This window comes from Coptis chinensis, chromosome 5 (genome assembly GCF_015680905.1).
Source record: "Coptis chinensis isolate HL-2020 chromosome 5, ASM1568090v1, whole genome shotgun sequence".
NCBI classification, from domain to species: domain Eukaryota; kingdom Viridiplantae; phylum Streptophyta; class Magnoliopsida; order Ranunculales; family Ranunculaceae; genus Coptis; species Coptis chinensis.
Window position 1 is genome coordinate 83,689,175 of NC_141460.1, and position 25,987 is coordinate 83,715,161.

Genomic DNA, 25,987 nt, shown 5'->3' on the forward strand with positions numbered 1-25,987 from the left:
TGGCCAGATGGAATCTTTTCACTTTCAAGATTCGAAAAGGAAAGCCTCATTATAAGTGCACATCATCGATGAAATACTAAGATGACAAGTTAATCCACCTCAATGTCAAAGAAGCACATCTCTACTATACTTTCTAATGGAGGAACACAAAAATACACACACAAAAAAGAATTCTTTTTCGCACTATACTCGGGCAATCTATGGTGGACATAGAAGATTGGCCTATTTCATGTCCTGACAAAAACGGGGACTCCACTAGATCGCAAGGTGGAAGTTACTTACCAGCGCAGATGATGAGTCAGAACTACTACTTCACTATTGAAATTGAAGTCTTTAAGCTGAATCACATTCAGTTTGAGTGGGTTAAGATAAAAAGCTTACAGGGGGCATACATTCTGTCTTGATGAAAATAACAGTATTCACCAATTAGCTTCAGACTTTCCTATACGAAGCCAACCTGCCACCTGGATCTACTTCCAGACGACTACCACAAAGGTGATCCTTACACCCAGTGACCCAGTATCGAGCCGTACACTATAGTTGCCTGTTCCAATGGAATCATCTTTCAACAAAAGTAACGCCGTTGTGCTCATTTTAATTTTTCCTCATTATTCTTATTTTAATAACAATAGAAATAAAATATTAGTTTCCTCATTTTAATTTTTCCACTGGTGCTCCCCCTTTGTACAGTTTATTTCAAAGATACTACTTTCCTCTTCTTTTTTTTTTTGTTGGTGCTCCTAATAAATTCGATGGAGGCCATGAAATTTATAAACCTGGCATTTGCAGGGGTGGGGAACACAAACAAAAAGTAAAAAAGGTACAAGCACCTTATCTTAAATAGTCAACTCCGTGCCTACTCCTTCCAAAGAGAGGCAATCAATTAACGAGCTCAAGACAAAACATGCCTTAATCTCAGCCCCCTTTTTCCGTTTCTTCGGGCATGTTCGAAAGGTGAAAGCGGAAGTGCCTCAAAACGTAACAATTTTACAACGGATGGACGGACAACCGGGCCGAGCCGGATGCATAAAAGAAAACATAAAACTTGGCAACCCTATAAGATCCTTCAAAGGCAAAATAGACGATACAAGGCTGCTGAAAATGTTGCAAGCAATGAAGCCAAAGTAAATTTCATCAAAGAAAAATAAAACAAAGACTTAAAACTGGAAAGTGGAAACAACGGTTTCACACTTTCACAACTTCAAAATGGACTAAAAATATTCGACTCTAAAGTCCAAGCATACATTAGTACATTTCCCCTTTTTTGTCTTTCATTTCTTTTTGTCTTTGTTTTGGAGAAATGTTGGCAACGTATTAAATATTCTATTGACCAAGACTTGATTGCTTAAAGTGTAACTATCAATACCAATTTTATCAAAGTGACATAGCGTGAGGCCGTGAGCTCTTGCCAGATTATTGATCCACCTTTTTCCACACGCAGACAGAGCTAACACTTCCTTGAGTTCTGAGACCAACAATAGAGCACATAACAATGCAGCAACACTACCATTTGGTTGGTTGAAGCAGGATACTCAATCCGAACTGGGATTCATGTCAACTTCAGTTCAGACCAGTGTTTAGAAAACCGGACCGAACCAGTGGTTGAACCGGGGTCCGACCGGAACCGGTAAATTTTCGGTTCGGTTCAGTTAAAACTTGAGTTTATGGTTGGACCCTCGGTCTAAGCTTAAACCGTGGTTGAACGGGCAAACCCGGTTGAACCGGTTCAGCTCTAAACCGGATCACCCTTTTATAATTTTTTTTTTTTTTTTTGAAAAATTGATAATGTGGGGAGTTGAACCTAACACCTAAACAAGATAATCCAAACTCCAAACCAACATACTACTATGTATTTCTTGTATAGTAAATTTATTTTGATATATAATACCAATTAATATTGAATTAAAACATATATTTATTCATTTTATTATTGTAATTATTAAAAAATTTGTTAAATAAACATCAATCGGTCCGACCGAGTTGAACCATGGTTGAACCTGGTTGAACCATTTTAACAAAAAATCGGTTCGATCACCGGTTCGGTTTTCAAAACATTGGTTCAGACTTCAGATGGGGATACTTCATACTTTGATATAGCTTAATCAATAAGTATAATGATCTGTTATAATTAACAATCGCTGAATGGGATGCATAAGGACTAACTCAAAGCTTCAGAGAAAGTAGAGGACTCCCCTTGGGTGTGCCCAAGTAGAGAGTTCTTAACGCTTTTAGTACTCAATTCCTATCGGTTAATATACTATAATAACTATGTAGCAAATAGTCTATGAACAATAGAAGAGGTTGGGCAAAAAGGAAACTAGCGCAGTTTTCTTGACCGCCAAGGTTCCTGGACAACAAAGCGGTATTTAATATTGTATAATAAAACCCTTGCCTACCGAAGTTGGTGCTGTTCCCACAAAATAATCTAACTCTACCAAAAAGAATCCTATTAATACTTAACTTCCTAAACAAACCTATCTATATAAACACAAAACAAAAACTAATTAGGGATATATAAAAAATAAGAATCCTATTAATACTAAACTTCTAATGACATAAGAAAACCTAATCAATTAACCTAAACAAACCTATATATATATAAAACCAACGATCCTCCTAACACAAAACAAAAAACATAGGTAAACTTTCAGTTTTTTCTTTTATTCTGATTTACATGTTGAATTCAATACATTAGTTTTACATATATAACTAAGTTCTTTTTCTTTTCTTCATTGCATACAATAGAAGATATTCAATAAAGGCTTTGAAAAAGAGTTAACAAATATGGATAAGGTAAACTATTTTTTTTTACAAGATCTTATTTAATAATTTTGTTGATTTCTCTTTTATGATTCAACCGATGATAAAACAAAAATTAAAATATTAAAGACAAGTCTCAAGTTGAAGCTACCGAGTCAATCAATCCAACACCACAATTAATTTTTTCTTAAAAACTTCAAAGATCAAATCGTCCATTATATAATTTATATACTCAAAGAACATATGTAAGAAATACTGCACATTGAGATTGGGTCATATGTATAACTCTTATGCTCCATCTTTTTAATTTGTGTCAGTACAATGTGTATGGATATAATGAACTAAACAGAAATGTGTTCAAATAACAATGTCCAAGGATCAGGTCGTAAAGGCTTCCACCTATGGATTATAAAGTATAAACCACCACAAGTTTCTGGGTTAACTAATTAAAACTTATAAATCAGAAAAACGATGCTTACAGTCCTCATGAAGATAAGCAATACATCCACTGAAAGAAAAGCCATCACCAATAGAAACAGGTGCATCAATCAAATAATCCTGGAAAAAAATCAATAACAATTTCAGTTTCAACAACAGTAATAATGAAAATGAGTGAAAACCAATACCTCTTTGTCTTCTTTTTTCGCTTTAGAATTCAGTGTGGGCTTTTTCCTCTCAAAATTGAATTTCAATGGAGAAGCTGAGAATCTAGAATGTCGAACGAATGGAGACGGAATCGATACATTAGCTTAAGCTTGAAACGCCATGAATGTTGAAACTTAAAGAGTCATAACGTTTCAAAAAATACAGAATGAATTTTCATGGATAGGATTTCTTTGGTCTCAAGTTTTTATCGATTTCAAGTAAGCGAGTGGCTGTGTAGTGTAGCAGGTCAAATTTGAATAAAATTGGAAATACAATCCAGCTTAAAACATATGTTACGAAATTTGATGGGCCTAGGCCCAACAGTAATAGTAAACATAGAGGTTTCTAAAACCCAAAAACTTCTACCTAATTAAAAAAAAAAAAATCTAATTTAAAATAAGGTGATTTAGTTTTAGGTCGTCCCAATAATATGGGTATTTACGTTAGACCCACATTTTTACATTTTTTAGCTTTAGGTAACCCTATCGTTAGTTAACCATCATTTACCAAGTTTGACCGTCTATTGTGGTGTGTCTGGTGTTGTGCCCTTTCAAAATGCCACAACTACCACTCACATTTTACACGTGCCCACACCATAAAACTCAAAATCCACATTTCAAATTACCCAACACGTGTCATAATCTTGGGTCCTAATAGAGTGGAAGCTGGAAAAAAGGAGAAGCTCGCTGTTCCAAAATATCAAAATATAAGATATATACAAAACTAGAACCCTACTAAAAGTGAACTTTCAATCACTTAGTAAAACATAATCTATTAACCTAAAAAAAAAAAATTGAACTACACATATCGAAAAACCAAGTAGCCTATTTTCTTCATTTTTCTCCATTATTTACAATTATTTATTGACTTCATTTTATTATGTCTATTGCATATAATGGCATGAAAAATTACAGCTTATGTAAAAAAAAAAAATGTTAAAGGAAATTCTAGAAACAGGACTTAACATTCAACAAGATCCGGTCTACAACACAAAATTAGAGAGCCGGACGATTCAAAACCACTATAGCATTAAAGGTACCGAAGACTTATTCTTTAACAATGAAGACATCATAGTTAAAGAAATTGATGGAAGCACCACATATTACATTGCAAAAGCGAGAGGATTCAAAGAGACTTTTCACGCAATACGCTTTTATAAAGGATGAACGTGATATGGAAATTGAAGACTTCAATTTCAAAGAACTTATGAATAAAAGAATAGAAGTTGAAGAGAAACAGAATCAACTTGACATCCTCAAAAATATTATGTTAGATTGTTTGGTTGATGATAAGCACAACAAAGATAAAATATATTATCTCGAAGAAAAAATTAAAGGAATGAAGGGCATGGAAAGTTCCATAATAAAGAAAAGAAAACCATGAGGATTAGTACTTGAATACCAAAATTTTATTATGTTGGTCACATAGTATTTTTTTCTGTTAAATGCTTATTTTAAACTTTAGATATGCATTAATTTCATTTATTTACTTCATTTGTAGCAAAATAATGTTGTTTTGAAATATATTAAGTAGTTAATGTGCTATTCGAACTACACCATTACAAAAAAGTCTTACGATTTCAATTTGAAGTTCATGCACAAACGAATAAACCTAAAAATAGACGGACATTAATCCAAATTTATTGGAGGAAGCAATGAAAAATTAAATCTTGAGGATTCCGAACATCATCTCCCAATAAAAATAAAAAACATATTTAGAAATATATATGGGCCTAAAAGAATGCCTAAAGATCAAGAATAGTGCTCTTTTATCTGTTTCGTCTTCAAAGATCGTGAGCAAACCATTTCCCATATACTTTACCAGTAGCCAAGCTATATCCAATAATATAAGCATATGTCATGGTATAAGTTTTTTTCAAACTTGCAAAGTATCAAGACATATTATATTTCAAAACATAAAAAATGCCCTAAAAAACATAAAACTAACAACAACTTTTTAAAACTAAGAAAAACAAAGAAGTTAGTATTTCTCATTCCAAATCCATAATCTGGAATATTACTACTGATGCAGGTCCACTACTAAACCTGTAACAAACTTATTATGAGTTGTTATTTTCTATATTATTTATCTTATTCCTTATATTGTTTGTTTAAATCAATTTTTGTCACTTTTTGGACGAATGTATTATTATTAGTATTCAGGAAGGGAAAGAAATAACAACAGAAACGATTACAATGTTTCTCATAATTCAACTTCTTCAGCTCTTTCTCAACATTCCATCTCATAAGGATTAGTACACCAAACGGAAGTAGAAATTCATAGAGCAAGACTTTGGGAGCAATTCCGCGTTCAAAATGCTGAGAATATTGAGGTATCTTTTTTTTTAATCATCCACTTCTTCTGTACTTTTGTTACAAGGAAAGATCAAATTGCCTTTGCTTTCGAATCGCCCCTGCCTTTAAATCATTGTATGAAGGATCTAATGCCAATCGCGAGGTCATTTCGTCAACACATTCGATCATACAATCGTGTAATGCTTTTACAAGTCTTGGTGTTAATCCGGACATACGCGTGTATTGCATGGGCGTGGTCCAATATCATTTGTTATAAACGAAATACTCTACCATAGAGTCGGATCATACATAATCGAAATAGCAACAGAGATGCATTAATAACATTTCTTAAATGCGGTACCATTAGTTGCTCTTACTTTCGATCATTACAAAATTTTATAAATTTACACCATTTACATTAAAAACTGAAAAATAACATCATTTCCAATCAACAACAAGTTCTATGTACAACGAAAGAGTTGTGGGATAATGCAACCCAGAATAACCTTTCTTCTCAAATCCTACAGTTTTCGGCCACCTTTAATTGACACCTCTACTCTGTCCATAATCAATTATTTCCCAATTGATTTACATAAACACACAAAATATAGCTGATAATGGATGTAAACTTGAAAAGATTAACACTTTTTTCCTATGAAAGCAAGAAACCATTACTAAATGCTCAATCATAATTTATTCATAATGTTGCCAAGTATCATTATCTAATAACTAGATTGAACCAATATTACGTGACAGCGAGATATACTAATTGATGATATTCATAGGAATCACATCAAAAATATTGTGAAACTCAATATAATATTCATATCTCATAGCTCTACATATAACATGTGGATAACAGTTACACAACCGAACTTGAGAAGATAAAGAACCGTCCACATAAAAAATTAAGTAAAAGAAAATATAATATGCATATCTCATAGCTTTACATAGAATATGTGGATAACAGTTACACAACCGAACTGGAAAGACAAAAACAACAACACATAAAAAAATAAAAGTAAAACCAATATAATATTTATACCTCATAGCTCCACATAGGTATTATAATTTTCATAATAATTGTATAAACGGCACCCGTTCATAGAACGGGTTCGAAAACTAGTGAAGTCTAGAGGACACAGTTTTTTTGTGCCATTTTACTTTTTTTAAATGTCAGTTATACCCTTTCGTGAAAATAACCCTCAATGACAAATAGCCCGGATTTAAAATAAATATTTTCCAATTTTACCTTTTCTGTCATTTTACTATGAAAGTGTTCATACCTTCTACTGGTGTATGAACAATGATTGTTCATATCCAAATATGTGAATGTACCTTATACAATATATTGATATATGAACATTGAATGTTCATACCCAAAGGACTATGAACATTGAATGTTCAAAAAGACTATGAACATTCAATATTCATACCCAATCAATGTTCATACTCAAAGGACTATGAACATTGAATGTTCATATCCAAGGACTATGAACATCGAATGTTTATACCCAATCAATATTCATATCTAAGGACACCCAAGGACTATGAACATCCAATGTTCATACCCAATCAATATTCATACCCAAGAATTGTGAACATTGAATGTTTATACCCAAAGGACTATGAACATTGAATGTTCATACCCAAAAGACTATAAACATTAAATGTTCATACCCAAATGAACATTCAATGTTCATACTAAATACACCAGGTCGTTTCGGCCAGGCCGTTAATTATTTCGCGTCAGAAGATACTTGATATTTCATCTACCCGATCCGTTTTTTATTTCGCGTCAATAGTATACTTGAACTTTCATTTACCCGGTCGTTAAGAGTTACAAAAATAAAAAAAGTGTCATTAAGAGTTACTTTTTCGGCATTTTTGTCATTGAAATTCAATCCCTGTTTTTATTTTCCATTTTGTTCTTAGTTTCTCTATCAATTCTTTCTGTACGGAAGTGCATGTGTGCTTTGAACTTTGCTTTCTAATAATAATTCCATTCACACTGCCCTTTCACATAGAGGAAATGTGCATCTAACATTTGAAATGTCAATTGGAAATAATTCTTGAACTTAATTGTATGTATATTACATGCACTTGACCAGGTCATCCCTACCATAAGATATTTCTGTCGTGTAGTAATGAAGAAAATAACCAGAACAAAAATACAAAAACAAAATTGGTTGCATCTGTCGTACGTCTCTGTTGTACAACATGTTCTCTCATTTATGGTTGATAAGAAACAAGACTGAATGTATTAAGCAGCAGTATATTCCCCCCAAAGAAAACAGAAAAAACGTCAAGCATTTGTCAATTCGTAATTAATTCTAATTTGTAATAATCGAAAAAAATCCAGGGATGAATAAACTTGCCAGAACGGCGTGATATTAGTAACTAGATGTTCTTAATAAACTTGACTTTCGTCTTTGAGAGATTTATCTAATGAATTGTGACTATGTGACTCTAGCAAGTAGCAACTTCAACTTCAATCAATCAAAATAAAAATCTGTTATCATTATCAATAAAATTTCTATTTGTCAAAAAAAAAAAAAAAAAAAAAAAAAAATCTAACTAAGTGATAAGAATCAAATTGATCTACTAGTCACAAAATCACAAACCAATTAATTTGTCCTTAAATCAAGTTATATTACCTTCGTGCTCAGGAACACTGCATTACCATGAGTGTTGCCATCTTGGCCTTCATCAGCACTCCACCTTAAGGACTTGTGCATATGAGCATATCAATGTGGTTACACTCCAGCTAAGCCGTCGGATGACTCGGATCTGATATGAAGTGTAGCCGGGTAGGTGCCCTTGAGCCCATGAATTTCACTAGTACCTATACCGTGAATTTGTCGGCGAGGAGTCATCAGCACCATTAGATTCCACCAAAATCCAACTTTTATTGGCTGTTTCACATCGTCAAATTGTTGGATGCTGCTATGCTAATTTGCGTACTAGTTCGCAACATACCCCTCAATCAGTCACATCTTAGAATGTTGGGTGCTGCAAGTTCAATCCATCTTAACTGGCAACGTTGTTGTCTACTTAAAAAGAATATTCATTACATGTCAAATTGTGCAAAGGACAGAATACCGTGCATGAAATGGGGGCCTATTTCGTGGTTGAATCTATCTGGACAGTTTGTCAAATTCCTTCTGGGTGGCCATCTATCGAAAAAGAAGTAGGAAATAGCAAGGGAAAAGTTTGAAAGAAAGAATGAATGTACGTGATGGTCGCACTCATTGAAGCGACAATGGATTTTTCGTTTTTGTCTTGAAGAGATTATATTTTTTGATATATCAAAATTCAGAAAAATGAATGATATATATCTTATATCTAGAACATATCCATATTTTTGACCTTGCCCTTAAACGCTAAAAACATTTTTCATGAGAAATTACATAGGTAGGGCGCTAGGATATTTGAAATTTTAACTTACATGAAGAAAGTTTTTGGAAATGGATTGTTTATTGGGTGGAAAAACTTGTTTTGGATTTTTCATTGGGCTTTCTGAAGAAGAATTCCATGTGCAATACACTCAACAATATATAATGAATGAGAGGCGGCCATCAAATCGACCACATCATCTCAAAAGTCTAAACTAGCCAATTCCATCTCAAAAGTTAGATTTGCAATTAAGTAGTATAAATGATGGGATCGCGCAAATGATAACCACACGAGCACGCTCGCCACACGCCCAGATGACAATGATCGATTTGTGATTTTGTGCAAGTCAGCATAACGATTTTTGCATATAATTAGTGGGATAGGATGAAAAACACATGTAATCCTCTAAATTTTACCAACCGAAAAAAAAAAATCCTCTAAATTTTGGAGCATTCCTGATGATTGGGTCATATATGATTTACCAATTACGCAAGTAATATCTACAGTATATCTACACTATATGATAAGCGGGTCTTTCGGAAGCCTTCTCAACTTTCTAGTAGGCAAATTGTAATCTCTATTTTGTTATTATTTAACCATTTTTTCTTTTCTTTTGTTATTATTTAGTCATTCCTCCTTTATGTCTTGCAATAAACAAACACTGATATTCTCTTGCAATCAAAATCAAACACTAATTCCTTAATGTCCAACTCCACACCAATTCCACACCCTTTATGTCTCGAAATCAAACACTGGTTTTCTCTTGCAATCAAAATCAAACACCAATTCCTCAATGTCTCTATCTCAATTAGTAGAGTATACCATAATTAACATGGACATTTAAATTGGACCAGCCTTTTTTCTACCATAAAATACCCTTGATAAAATATTAAAATCAATTATTCAATGCCTTTAAGAAGGACTACCTAGTCATTTCAAAATTTAGTACCATCTATACTCTTAAGATTACATAGTAACTTAAAGACGTATGTGTAAATTCAGGTCAGAAATCAACTATACGCCACTATTCAATTGTTTGCGACTTACCTTCAAATTAATGTCGAATTTATTATCATTTATATCGAATTTAAATGCTGGGGAACCAGACGTCTCTTCTTCTCTCAAATCTCCCCTCATTAGCTCTCTCTTACAAAAGCTAAAAGCCAAAAAACAAAAACAAAAACATATATCCCTAATTGTATCTCTACTGCCGATTAAAGCACAAAAAAAAATTCTCGATTTCAAAAGATAAGATATTTCCTCCTTTAGTATCTAAAAGTGGTTTTCTCTATGAAAAATCTTGACTTATATTTCTTAGAGGAGTTAGTGAGAAGGTTGGAAGAAGGTATTTCTTAGATTTTCTTTGGTAGCTTCTTTCTCTTCTAGCTATCATATTTCTGTTAAGTAAATATGTATTGTTCCACAATTTCTAGTTTATGTTTAGAACCTGTATGTGAAGTTCTTACACACCTTTTCTTTTTGATCCGTTTGTGATGATATGCATAATTTATGCTACAACTGGCTCAACTTTTCGAGATATTTTCAATTTGTATTTTAGTTTTTTATATTTGGCTATTGAAGGTTTGTTTTGGTACATGGGTCAGTTAGAGACGCTAGGAGTCTTTTTTTTTTAAATTTCTGGGTTGGATGGAGATTGTCGTTTGTGTGCTCATCTTATGGAGGCTTATTTGCATAATGGTAAATATGAAGGTATGTAGTAAATCTTTTATTCATTTTTGTATTTGATGCTTATTCTTCGAATGGTATACGTACTGTTTGCATTGCTCGCAAAGAAATTGTATTGTCAAGTGTTGGTTTGTTTTTGAGAGTTTTAGCAGACGGAGGTACATGTCTTAATATTGCTACTTTCGCATGTTAGTGCCACGAATTTGATTGAATAATAACTAAATTAAATTTAATATGTTGCGATGGTATTGATAAGATTATACAATATGGTTTGGAATCTTATCTAATAGTCAGTAACCCTTTGTTTGATTTAATTTGTATGCAGAGAGTGGGGATGTTCTGTCATTGTAGACAGGTTACACTACAACAGAGCATGGTTTTAGCAGCGCCATACTCCATCGCTAAAGGTGCTTTTGAGCGTGGCAAAGATCTGTCGCGAACGCACTAGATGGCGTTGCAAAGGCGCGTAGCTAAAAGTCGTCTCAAATACTTAAATGCAACGCCAAAGTGTGGCGGGCAAATGTTCCTAGTTTGTTCGCGGCGCCTTTGGGTGCTGCTAATACACTAATTCCGTTGCTACTTCATTTATTAAAATTAAATTAATTGCAAATTTTTTTCAAACTATTTGCAGCGCATGGCGTCGCAAAAGAAAGCTTGTAACAACTAGGATGGCGTTGCAAAAGTGATACCTTTAGTTTGCACAACTAACTAATCAAAAGGCAACCTTTTGCAACACTATTTCAGTTGCGGAAAGTTTAAATATTTGCCTACATAGTGCGGGAAATTTAAATATTTAGCTGAACATTTGGCATGGCAAAAGACGTCCAAAAATTTAGCCACACACCAAGCGTGGCAAAAGATGTCTACGTTACTGTAGAATCAAAGCTTTTAGCTACACCAAATTTGTTGCGAATGATATAAACTCCTGTGCTTTATTTGGGACGCATTTAGCATTGCAAATGGTGCAATTCATACATATACATGTACATTTCCATTTACATAATCCTACCCAAAACAATTTTTATAGAACACAGTAACCCTATAACAATTCACCACAAATCATAACAAAATGAATTTCATTACTAAATCATTCAATACAAAAGATCTTAAAGAATTCACATAACTATTTTTTGCGAAAAAACATCGTCTCACATAATCTTAACAACGTTTAACTAAATTTAGACGAAATATTCAAAACTAAAATTCCACAAATAATGTCTATAATATGAGCAGCATCCACTCGGAGCTTCTTCTTGATTCTACTACTTCTGGCGACCAATCGACCAATCTGGCACAACAAATTAAAAAAAAAAAACGTAAGTAAATTTATTAGAAACATTAATAAACCTAATATACACTCAAGTTGGCAATGCATGTGAAACTATGCACCTCCTATATGCGTAAATTGGTGCCCATGGCCAAAAGCTTAGAAAGAACTTATCAAAGTTATAACTTCATCACATTCATGAAGGTACATCAAATAAGAAGACAAAAATAGCCAAAAACTAATAGATTTTGAACTAAATTGTACATGTAAATGCCAAACCATTAAAAAACCTCGTGTCATAAAATTATCACCAATGAAACAATAAAATAAGCAAGGCTAAACATCAAGTAAATCAAGCAAACAAGCTCAACTACAAAAAGCAGTTCCAACAGATGGCAGAGTCAGATGTAAAGGTATCGACCAACCTATAATGAGATTTTTAACCCCCTACCTATGATTTAGGAGTCAAGAAGTCCTGCCTTCGGCTATTCCTTCTATCCCTTGCTACTGTTTAACAAGAGCGGAATATCCTTTGTCCTAACCTTTATCCTTCGGCTATTCCTTCTATCCTTTGCAACTATTTTAAAAGTACCAAGTTCTACTCAAAGAAGTTTATCAGAAGAAAACTTACAATTTCATACCTCCGATGTCCCATGGCCAAAAGCGAGAATCAGATATAGTGTTTCAAAAATAACAGAGGAATCTATATGCTCATAGTTGTAGAGCTCCCCCAAGAAACACATATGTGCAATGCGTCTTTGCTGAAAACTATAATCGTTCAACTCTAAACCCAATCTAATCTCCTCCAGAACCTGAAATAATCATAACAATCTATAAGAAAGCTAGGACAAAGTAAAGGTATACACATAACAATGATCAACTGATATAACTGAAGAACTGCAATTAATCACGTTTGAATATCCCTATTTTTAATAGTAACACTTGATTGTCAAGTGAAAGCCTAACTATGGGTGAGTCTGCATGTTGTGAGTGTGTGATTGTCAAGTGTCCAGTAGCTCAACTAGTCATGGCCCTGGTGGTTGTATTAGGAGGTCTTGGGTTCGATTTCCACTTACATCGCTTTTGGGGTTCAATTTCTTTACACCTAGTTGCTTGGGCTGTAAGCATCAACCTCTATTATAAAGAGGTTTTTTGTTAGAGAGAGAGAATAGGAACCTTGTCCTTGTCCATTAACCCCACAAAAATTCATCATGATAACGACTTCGGACCGGTAATTTAAGCAATCAGTGAACTTGGCTATATTTTCCCTTGTGAACTTTCATAAAACATTTTATGAGGTATGGTTCGCATTCATTCCGGCAATTTACGAACTGTCTCGGAATATGCTCAATGGAGGATTTGTCCAGGTCCGTGAAAAGCAGCTTTCTAATATACTACAAAAAGAAAAAGAACAAAGGGGAAGAAAAACATTTTAAGAAAGCTATAAAATCTGCCGGTTGCTGTCAAAAGGAAAAAATCCACATGACCACATTGGTGAACGTATTAGCTGATTCATATCAAGTCAAACGTAAGCTATACCTGATGCAAAAGTGGATGGGTTTTAGACACTCGAGCAGATCTTTCAGGTGGTTTGCACAGATAATAAGCGATATGATACCTCCTTTAAGCAGCAAAACCCCATCTCAATCAGATCTTTCAAACGGCCAGGGGTTCCGATAACAATATCAACGCCAGCCTTCAGAGATGAAATTTGAGGTCCTTTGGAAGTTCCTCCATACACGCAAACTGAGCTCACGCCACAGGATTTCCCAGCTTCACAAAGGACATTTGCAATTTGCTGAGCTAGTTCCCTAGTCGGTGAGAGGACAAGGCAGAGAGGATTCAGTCTCTTCTTTCTTCCCGTTCGTCTTATATGCATAAGAGCTGGAACCCCAAACGCCAACGTTTTGCCAGAGCCAGTGGCAACAATCCCAATAAAATCACGACCATCTAAAAGAAAAGGCCAAGCATGAGACTGAATTGGAGAAGGCTTATTAAACCCCTTACAACACTCTAATACTTCCTCGGGAAGTTTCGCTTCATCGAACGAGCTCAAAGCCGTATACTTCACTTCCTTCACATCATTCCCGCATTACAAACACTTCCTTCCCTCCTCCTATTTCCACGTCATCCTCTCCACTCTTCTTTTTCTTGATGGCGTCATCTTCTGGATCATCAATTTTAAGCTTTCTTTTTAAGTTGGCGGCTTCGGTTGGTGTATCTTCTTGTTGTGCTTTCTCTTCTTCGAGGCTTTTCTTGTGTTTGTTTTTCTTCTTTTTTTTCTCGTCTTTTTTTGTCTCCAAGGTGGAATCTTGTATTGGAGATTCTTCGTCAGCAGTTTTGTTATTCTTTATTTTCTCGTTTTTCCTGCTTTCTGAGTTCCTCATTGTGAATCAAGAAATAAACTAAAAACTTTCTTCTCACTGGGTGACTGAGTTTCTTCTAGGGTTTAGCACGAGTTTCTTCACAACCTATTATTGACAGAGAGTACAACGTACTATGAACACCAACAAAATTCAAAAGGCTCTTTTACTATCTCTGTTAACTGGGTTTTCAATATGGTGGGCGGCAGCAAGAGAAAAAGATGAGAAAAATAAACCCAATTTAGGTTTTGGATTTTACTTTTTTATTTTTTGGTTTTTTGTTGGAGCGCCAACAATAAAAATAGGCCCGCCCATAAAAAAAACCTTTAGAAGAAATTAACTCCCGCCCATAAAAAGTCCAATAGCAACGCTTCTCTAGCTGCAACACATACTACATCCAATAAGACATGGACATTTACAAAAGGTTTTTACAACGAAAGTGGCGTCACAAATGATTGAGTTAACTTTAACAGCAACAATGGCGTGGTAAATGATAAAGCCCTCTATAAAAATTGCATTTTCTGTTTTTTGAAAAAAAAAATTATAACTATTTGCCACGCAAGAGGTGTCACAATAAATAAATTTATGTACAGTTAAGCTAATAGCACAACAAACCTTTAGCAGCCCCATATGGCGTTGCAATAGGTGACCTTTAACAACAATTTTTTGGCGTTGCAAAAGGGTGCGCTGCAAAAGACCCCTTTTGTTGTAGTGTTAGTATTGTATTCCATTTTAAAGTATTTGTAAGCATTAAAATAAGAGATAAAGAGTTCTGATTGTCTGCACTATAATAGTTGTAGCCATTTTATAGTGGCCATTAAATATGCTAAGGAGCTTGTGCCATATGGACATAGGTAATTTGATTATTATTTTTTTTTTTCTAGAAAATGGATGCTGAGTTAGATGTGGTTGCATCTTTTGCTAAAACATTGGTGTCTCGTTTGTACCAGCAAAGTCTTCTAGACAAACACGGGGAAGAGTTGGCTGATGATGACTTGCAGAGGGCCTCTTTGCTTGGCCTATTTGTTTCAAATTGGTTTGGAGGCAGTGATAGAAGTAATCTTACTATGAAGATACGAAAAGTTTGGTCTAGTTCAAATTATCGTAAGCCTTTTGTGTGTACTTGCCGAACTAGAAATGGTGTTAATGGGTCATCCTCTAAGCAGAATTTGAGCATGGCTGAGAGTTTCAACTTCATCGATTTGTGTAAGAAACCATTGTGTATTATCAAACAGGCGCGGAATTCTAATATTGTATCTATTGGGACTTTGCGGTGGGGTGTATGTTGGCACAGAGCAGTGCTTATGAAGGTAAATCTTCTGCTGAGCGTTTATCTAACTGTCAACTCATTTAATCCTGTTATTAAAGTTCCATGGGATGTTGTTTATGCTCAATTTAAGCTATATATGTTGACCACTTTTCATAATTTGCAATATTTATGTGATAGGATGGTTCCTCCAATTCCTTGAGCGCAGTCTATGTTAAATAGATACATAACAGCAAAGAACGAAGAGAATAAGAAACCTAAAGAACGCCGCCCTTTTCTCGCTTTCGAGTGTCATGATCTTTTCGATGCTGATAAATGGAGGCAGCAGATAATGCGTGAAATTGGTCGGAAAGTCGCTGATATTCAAAACGAGGGGTTGGGTGAGCATCTCCTCAATATTTTTATACACATGTAAACAAATGATGTATCTTGCAGATTGAAGGACCAAAGTATATCCTGAACAAATGCTTGCAATCCTTCAGAAGGTAGTAGAAGAGAGTGCTCCAGTTCTGGTCACAGCTAGGCTTGATGCAGAAGAAAGGAGGAACAACTCAAGATTAAGGGAGGAACAGGACGCTGCCTACAGGGCAGCCCTTGAAGCTGATCAAGTATGCTACTCCTTTTTGGTTATTTATCGTGCGTGACCTTGTGAATGTAAAGAATGTCTTTACACTTTCAAAAATATCTTTCTTTGGTTGTGATACTACTATATATTAGAAAAGAAAAGGGTCAGGGGCATATGATATGGGTCAATTCCTTAGCTTCCTAATGGGAGTTTTCTAGCGTACTTATATATTGAACTTATTGGGTAGTCTACAATAAGAATCAAGATCATAATTTGGCATATATATCTCAAGTGACACTAGGATGGTCAAGACGTGGTTGGAAGTGAATTACTCTACATAGAGTTGTTGTCATGAGAGATGCATGTCCGTAGAATCAAGTTTAGGTGCATATCTGAAATACTTTAGATTTGAATCCATGCTCTAGCAATTCAGTTACTTGAACCTGTTTTGTTGTTGTTTGTTATTCCTTTTTTTTTTCCCTTTTTCCAATTTCTCTTAAATTCTCATTATTTTTTTTTTCAAGTGTTGAATACAGTTTAACATGAGCCACAATATTAAGTATAGTGCTCCAGTTAACCATTGAGTAAACTTAGCAATTCTCTGTTTTGAATTCCATTTTTTGAGTAAATGAGTGCATTTCTTCTTAATCTTAATATCAGTTTAATTTCTTCTTGCAGTTGCATCTTTGGAGTAAGATGACTCACTGATACAAAAGGCTTAGAATCAGCGGTCAAGCTTCTGAGGATGAAATACAAGCAGCAAGGAACTTTCCATTAGCACTTTGTCGAGTTTGTGCTGCTGGTGAAGGTGGGTATTGGAAGATAACAGGAAGTAGTTCAAAAATTTACAGCAAAGATGGGAATGTCGGGTACAAGAAGCCGTTCAGTTTTTATAGAGAGAGGGCTGGTCATGATGAAAAGACAGATTGGATTATGCATGAATATTACAACGTGGATCAGGAATGGTGGTAAGAAAATTTACATTCAGTACAACAATTTTTCATAGCATATGAAATTGAAATGACATTGTTTGTTTTGTAGTGAAATAGAGGATACTATATTGTTGGCGCTACATAGTCATAAAGTATATGATGATCTTGCTTGTGGCACTCGATGAAAGTTTGAGTCTAACAGACCTCGTGCTGTACTTTTTGAAGGCACCCCAGGTTTGCCATCTTCTGCAATCTTGGAAATTTAATACATTTCACTTATTACTCCCACCTCTTAGTTTTGCTCTACGGTTGAGGATTGCCTTGGGTTTAGCAAAGGGTATTCTTTACCTCCATAATGAAGCTGATCCTCCAATATTCCATCGAGACATCAAAGCCAAAGAACATACTTGTTGGACTCCGTTTAATGCCAAGGTTGCTGACTTTGGACTTTCAAGACTAGCACCAGTTCCAGATGTTGAAGGGACCATACCCGGTCATGTATCCACAGTTGTAAAGGGCACGCCGATAAGCATGAGTATACGCTGAGATTCCCCTTCTTCAAGCTCCACCTATTTGACCTCCTTCTGCCATAATAGAGGATATACAAATCAAGAGTTAAGGAATTTTACTAATTCAAGTAATGACCTAAGGTAACTCTGTATCTTTGTACACTTACTGCTATAAATTTAAATTGGAAACTTGTAACGCGACAATTAATAAATCAGAATTCGTTCATTCACTAATGATACTATCCTAAAATATATAGTTATATGAATCTTATACGATTTTATTGCATTATTGCAAGGATTTTCTATGAAGCTTCCGTTGTCCTGCCTTCAAATTGGATTTCTAAATCTGTGATGGAGCAATTTAAATCTATAAGTACCTCAAAATTAATTGACAGGGATAATGGGATATTTATATATGAGTAATTGAATTATGTTATGCTTACTTTGTCTTAAATGTGAAATGTAATCAAATGCAACTTCAACTCTGTTGACTCCATAATTTAGAGTGATGCTTGCAGTTTTCATATATGGATGCTTGATTTTCTGTTGTTTAGTATGCCTTAGTTTATGAAATGTTCTATAATTGTTGAAGTTTCAATCTAAGTATGTGTGTTGAGCTGTTGGTTTTAGACATTGTATGATTTAAACTGGTAGATTAATCTTGGATAAAATGCATTTGAACTCTGATAGCCCTTATGTAGACTCTTAGACATTATATAGACAACAAATTATTTAACTTTTAGCATTCTACTATGGCTTTTGAGTTAGAATTTGTTGATATGTGCATATGTTATTTCATCACGTTTTACGCTTTGTAGAAACCAAGAAACTTTTACTCTGGTTTAGCATTGTACACAAGGCATTCTATATGCCAAAAGATTCATTAAAGAAGGATGAATTGTGGACTTGTGCAAAGATACACCTGTTTAAATGGTGAGTCCGCTTTTGTTAACTTATACCGGTTCATGTCGTCCTTAGAAATATTTGGTTGTTTTGCTTGACATAACTTATTCAAGGGTTGCATAATGCGAATTGTGATGTTATCACTCACGTACACTCCTTTGGGTCATCACTTAATGGCCTAATTAGCAAAAACCAGAGCATTTAGTCATTTGATCCATGTGCTTGAAGATGCCATACATAAATTATATTGGGGGTGAAAGGCTAAAGAATCACAAACTTTTCATGTCATTACATGGTAATTATATTGACCAAACAGAAATGGGTCATGTGCTGCATATATACTATACATATGCAAGGTGTGTTTCCTTAAAGAAGTCGGGTTAGCATTACTCTTTATCACATATTGTAGATCTGAATAATCTATGTAGATTGTTGTTAATATTAAACATAAGTAGAGGTTGTAGGTAATCAATTTTTTTTTTTTTTTTTTCTGGAAAAGGGTTACAGATCATCTATTACATACCGAAGGACAGTAAGCACCCAAGATGGGTGGCATCAGCAGTCCCATGCTACCATGGCAATAGTCCCTCCCTCTAATAGGCATGCCTTACTCAGTCCTTCCCTTTGTCTCCTTCTGCATATTATTAGGTAAATTTCTCAATATTGAGACAATAAGCACCCACTATAGATATTTGTGCCAGGTAAATCCCTCGATCTTTCCCAATTGTTCCTCGATCATTTCTCATAGAATGAATCAAAACCATATTTTTGGATTTCCTTTCTGGAAAGGTACAGTAGGACTGCAGTCATGGAAACAAGTGGCACTGACATGTTCTTTTTCAAAGAAGGAAATCACTTTGCAGATTGGGATTTGTTTTAGTGTAACCAATATTACTGTAGGATTTGAGTCCTCATGGAGGGATTAATTCTGCATTCTACGAAGTAAGCCTTTCTTCTTATTTGTACCTAATGTGTGTACATATGTATGCGATGTTGGTTATTTATTAATTTTACTGTTTTGAAGTTTCCATTACTGAAATGGTAAATGCAAAACTTTGAGCATGCCGGGAGTCCAGGAGGATGTTTTCTGTGAACCATGGAAGGATGGGCAAGAGGAATTTCGACGGTATAATCATTTTCTACTAAGTTTTTATGAGCTTTTATCTGAAATAATGATCTATATTTACTTATATGAGCTTATACCATGAACAAAGACAGTACAGATGAATTTTCAAAGAATATTAAAACACTATCAAGTGTATAATACACAACTTTTTTGCTTGGTAAAACATGGCTAAAGAAGCCATTGTGGCATAATCCTGGTGATCTTGCAAATATGAAAGTAAGCAGCTGATATTTGTCCTTTTTCTGTACTAATCACAGGAGTCACTGTTTATGTTTCATATTGATTGAATACTATATGATTTATTAAAATTGCACGTTCTTTGTTAACTTTTTCTATTTTTGTTCCTTGAGAGTTGAAACTCTTCAGGCAATGTTTACTAACCTTACAAAAAATAACCTTTCCAGATTTGATTGGCCCAGTGGTTTCATACTTACATGCTGAATGTATGTCATTGCCTGGAGAGTGGAACAATTCTCCAAAATAATGGGCATCTACAGATTTCATCAATGAGCCAACATTGATGCCTATCGTAAGTACCTTGAATTTCCATTTTGTTCCTTGAGAGTTGAGTATCTTCAGGTAATGTTTACTAACCTTACAAAAAATAACCTTTCCAGATGTGACTGCTCCAGTGGTTTCATACTTACATTCTGAATGTATGTCATTGCCTGGAGAGTGGAACAATTCTCCAAAATAATAGGTGTCTGCAGATTTCTTCAATGAGCCAACATTGATGCCTATCGTAAGTACCTTGAATTTCCATTAATGACAGACAGGTGGGGACGTAGAACTTTCCATAAACTTGTATACACGGTGCTTCAGTAATTACAGTGTAGCAAGGTCCCCACCAACTTAAAGCCGTGGTCTCCTACCATGAATGAGTTTTGCTTGCAGTCTTAGGTAATGTAATTTGATTCTCAAGAATGTGTGTCGCCAGTATTGGGCCCAAGCTCTTTACAACATAACATAATTAAGGTCATCTAACACAAGATCTTTTGGCATCAGCATATGTATCCAGTTTATTCCGCATGGGAAGAAACAAAGCTTGAAGCAACAGAAGCCTGGGTTGGTCTTAGGCAAGTTTTTAAGATGGTAGTCAATCACTGGGGGATCATATAAACACCACCAGCCCACTATAGAGTCGATAAATATTTATTGATCTCAGAGAAATATATATAGAGGTAGGTACTTCACTTTTGGAAGCAAAATCGGTAGGAGACAAGACAGTTAGAATAAGGAATAATAGTACTCTTATAATATAGTAGATTAACACATTACAGGAACATGAATAAATCTTTTGTTTTTTTCAAAACACTGTCAATCATGTAGGATGGTGGTTATTAAGTGTCCAATGTAAGTATATTCGGACGGTACAATGTAAGTATTGCATACAGATATTGTCTGACTAATGTGTTTCTTTCCTTTCTCTCTTTCTAGGCCAAGACAACTAAGAAGATTGTACTGAGGTTGCAAAGCGCGAGCGCAAGCATGTATCCCAAAGATGCGATCAAGGTTATTATGTTCAATATACTTTGTTTATGTTTATGCATTAAATCACCTGCTTATTAATGTGTGATTTGTGGTTTCCGCAGAAGTGCAAACATTTTTTGATTGGCTGGGACAAGAAGGGGAAGGGAACATCTCTCTTTTAGGCTGTTGCTTCTTCATTGTTCTTTTATTTCACCTGTCTGTTGCTGAGCTCATAGTTGCTACAATTTGTTTTATTGAATTGTTGAATTTGATTTTCCATTCAATACAAATACAATAGTCGTGTTTTTTTTTATGGGATTGATGACTTGTGTGTTTAGAAAGTCCAGACCTGGGAAGAAACAATTTGTGATGATTACTGTCATGAAGTTGCGATGATGCTCTCTCAAAAAATATGAGTGGCATAAAAACTAACAAGTCAATTTAGTCCCATAGTTATCCACTAGGCCAAGTAAATTTCCAAGGAAAAAATTCTCATATGTATTGCTACAGTCACGCACCTGTTTAAATTAGATCCTCAGAAAATTAGCATCTTTAGGCCACCGACTTGTGGAAAATAACCTAATTGGGCAGGATACTAAAATATTAAACAGACCAATATCAACCCGTCGGGAAACTCATTAAATAAAATCTTTTAATGAATTTGCAGTTGGATTGTATTTTAGTTTCAAAAATTAAATTTCTTCTTACCAAACCCTAGAGTTTTTTATTTTGTTTGGTTATCTTTGTAAAAGCGTGTAATGAAGTGCAAAAGTTTCATTCTTATATTACCTGACCATACTTAACCCATCTCCTTGAGTTATTCAAATATGGTACCTTAAACTGGATTTTGATTTTGATTTGTCTTCACTAGACAGACATGCAGTCACGAAGGTACTTCAATACACCATCTTTGTTAAAAAAGCTCGAGTAATCATTTTTATTTTTATGAACTTGGATAGCATGAATATACAGAATTGGGTTTCACAGTCCTGCCTCTAAAAATAAAATAAATTCATAAAGGCATACAATGCTCACTCTCTTCAATAAAATTTGTTTGTCTAGCATCTGCAAAGCACGTGCATTTTTGCTAGTTAAGTTAACTAGTATATATTAATGAGAGGTATAAGGTTTTTTTGAAGCAGTATCAAGAGTGGGTTGCTGCGAATAAGGATAGATTGGAGGAAAAGTCATATAAAGTTAGAATTTGGTCTTTTTTGTTTTCATTATTATTATTATTATTATTATTATAAAAGTTTGATGTGTATTATTTACTATAAAACTTAAGGTATAATTAGAATTTGTTTACATAATGACTCATGTTTTTGATATAACACAATATTAACTAGGAAGTAGGGCTTGGATTCTAAATATGGTACTCTAAATTCTAAATATTATGAGATGTGATGTTCGAAGTATGTGCGATCAGTATGTTAATGTTGCGATACCGTATTTGAATAATGGCTGAGAGGGCTATGACTAGGGCCGAAAATATCGGTCGAAAAATTGATTTTTCGACGATATTTATCTTTTTTTCAGCCTATTGACTTCGAAACATTCGAAACATTGGCTCCAAAAATTAAATTAATTTTAAACCGATATATATCGGTAAAACCAATATAAAGATATATATCGGCGATATATTCCTACATATTCTGATATATTCAATATATATCGTTTGACTTGGTTGGACAATTTGACTTTTGACCGATTTTGTTGACTGTTGACCGATATATCCCGATATATATCGTCGGCGATATTTCCGATATATCCCAATTTTTCAATTTTTTTGAATATTATCACCAAAATGGGCAAAAACGATATATCGATCTAATTTTTCAATTTTTCCGATATGTATCAGTTTTGGGAGGGTCTGAAATATCTTCAAATCCCGACACTTTCGGCCTTGGCTACGACTCTTCTATTCTGGGCACTTCCGTTTGAGGGGTTCGCCTTTGCCTCAGACAGAAGAACCACAGATTGAACAGGACAAGACAACCGGGAAGGGATGCCTGACATAGATATTGATTTGAACAAAGGAACTGAAACCGGTACTAGAAACCAAACAAGAGATGGAATTCCAGATAGATGACCGACCTAGCTAGGAATAGTATCATTGTACCATGATTGGATGGTAGACCCATAATAGTTAAGGCTTGCCTTCCAGCGAAAGAGGGCTTTGGCTTCTAGAGATAACGATACAAATGACACAGCATCCTTCTCATTAGCGTATGAGTTGGGAAAAATTTGATTCTTTTTCTTGCGCTATTACCGTAAGCACACTCTTCTGTGCAAGCAGGCCATAATCCATCTATGAAATTCAACAGCCCCGAAAGAGTAACTTTGCTGCTTTCGTAACCACTCTCTTCTTTCGCCTTAGTATCCTCTATTTCTTTTTTCTTCTTCCTCAATGTTATAGATATCATACTCCAAGAAGTTGGCTATGGCAGCTATCATTGTAGATTTACCTATTCCCAGAGGTCCATAAAGAAGATACCCCCGCTTCCATGCCTTGCCAATTTCCGCATAGTAGTCTTTCGCTTTGCTAAACGTTGTAAGATCGTCAATAATTGAATTTTTTCTTCTCTGCATCCATCGCCAATGTTTGGAATGTTCTTCCTTCCAATTTCTATTCCTTCTTCCAGCTCTTCCTCCAACTCTTCTTGAGGCTTGCCAAAACACCTGCCTTGCAAGAGTCGCAGTTATAGCACAATGTCTCTTGGTCATTATTCCACCTTTGGCAATCGGTAGAAGTACTACCACCACGAATATATATATATATATATATATATATATATATATATATATATATATATATATATATATATATATATATATATATATATATATATATATTAAACTCATTATTTGCTCATTGTCTTCCACTTAATTGAAAGTTCTTTGCGATCTCATTATACAGGATGTTAACTCCTGTGTACCAATATGTTATGAACATTGTTTCATTATACAGGAGGGTTTCAAGAAAATAAGTATTAAGACTACTTTTCTTCGTAATATGTATATAAGTTTCAGGAGATTTAGTGTGTGCATCTGTATATATGTTTTGTATAGGTGTGCCATGTATTAAGGAGTGAGATTGGTTCTGCGGTTGGGGAAATGGTGGATTCACCAAGATTGGTTTTGGATGTTGTGGAGGAGTATATTGATAAGAATGATGTTATTAAAGTTGGGCTTTTGGATAGAAGGTAGGCGTGTGGGACAGTTATTTCAGCTTTGTTTCCTAATGAGGAGAAGACAATGCCTGTTGCTGGGAAGATAGCGAAGAGAGCTTTGAGTGTTGCAGAGAAGTGGAAGGTGAAGATTCAGAATGAGGAAGGTAGTGGTGGAGTTGGGCATGTTGAGGCTACTACTTTTTTACAGGTGGTGGTTGGGTTCGGAATTGTTTATAAGTTTGATCTTGAATTTTTGAGAAAGTTGGTAATGGAGAATCCTTCGAGAAGGGATTTGCCTAAACTCGCTTTTGCTTTAGGGCTTGGGGAGAAAATGGGAGGTATGTATTGTCAATTATTTTATGTAGGCTGAGGGTCCTTATGCTGTTCTTTCACAACAAATTGAGGATGAGACTGTTAAGTTTGCACATTATTTGGGTATTAAGGTTGTGTCTATTGTTGGTGGGCAGTCGATTGAGGAACAGGGGTTTAAGATTAGACAGGGTTGTGAAGTTGTTATTGCGACTCCTGGTTGTATTATTGATTGTTTGGAGAGGCGGTATGCAGTTTTGAATCAGTGTAATTATGTGGTACTGGATGAAGTTGATAGAATGATTAACATGGGTTTGAGCCTCCGGTTGTTGGTGTGTTTGATGCTATACCTTCTAGCAATTTGAAACTTGAGAATGAGGATGAAGAGCTAGACGAGAAGAGGATTTACATAACTACTTATATGTTTAGTGCAACTATGCCACCAGCTGTGGAAAGACTTGCTAGGAAGTATTTAAGGAACCCTATAGTGGTAACTATTGGTACTGCTGGAAAGGCAACTAATCTTATTACGCAGCATGTGATTATGATCAAGGATTCAGAAAAATGGCCTAGGCTGCAGAAGCTGCTTAATGATCTTAATAGAGTCAGCAACCCATTCCCCAATTTCCACGTTACAGTGAAGTCTACATGAGCTTAGCAAGGTTGCCCATCTAATTGCATCAGGTTGAAAAGGCATTTGTCCTGTGAACTCTTTTGCTTCTTGTAACCTCCCAGCACGACTTAAAAGGTCAATCATACATGTAAAGTGATCGTGAATTGGTACAATGCCATGCTCCTTTATCATAGATTGAAAATACTTGAGTCCTTTCTCGACCAATCGAGACTGCAGGCTGAAAGAACACCAATGAAGGTAACACCATCAGGTTTCAAGTCATTGTCCAGCATTCTTTCAAATAAGTCAATTGTCTGGTTCGCTTTTCCAAATTGGGCATAACCCGAAACTAATGCAGTCCAAGAAACTTCATCCTTGATGTGCATTTCATTAAACAACTTATGGGAGTCCTCGATCTCGCCACATTTACCATACAAGGTAACAAGTGCATTAGAAACAGTAATAAATGAAATCAACCCCAAAACCAGGGCTTGACTATGAAACTGCGCACCTTTTTCTAAGCTTGCAAAATTAGCACATGAACTAATGACACTGCCTAAAGTAAACTTATCAGGCTCAACCCCATTTCTCTGCATCTCACAAAAAATTCTCATAGCTTCTTCACTCAACCCATTCTGACCATAACCCACCGGCAATGATGTACATGACACGATATTCTTATGCACCATTCGTTTAAATACTTTTTCTGCGT

At 35.0% G+C, this 25,987-nt stretch overlaps 1 long non-coding RNA gene across 1 annotated transcript; it reads left to right on the forward strand.

The window, feature by feature from the left end:
* Positions 1 to 19,071: 19,071 nt before the first annotated feature.
* LOC147499435 (uncharacterized) lies at positions 19,072 to 20,517 on the forward strand. The gene is made up of 4 exons (XR_015194475.1): positions 19,072 to 19,529; positions 19,612 to 19,713; positions 20,118 to 20,242; positions 20,331 to 20,517. It is a non-coding gene; the product is annotated as an uncharacterized LOC147499435 (long non-coding RNA).
* The last annotated feature ends 5,470 nt before the right edge of the window (positions 20,518 to 25,987 follow it).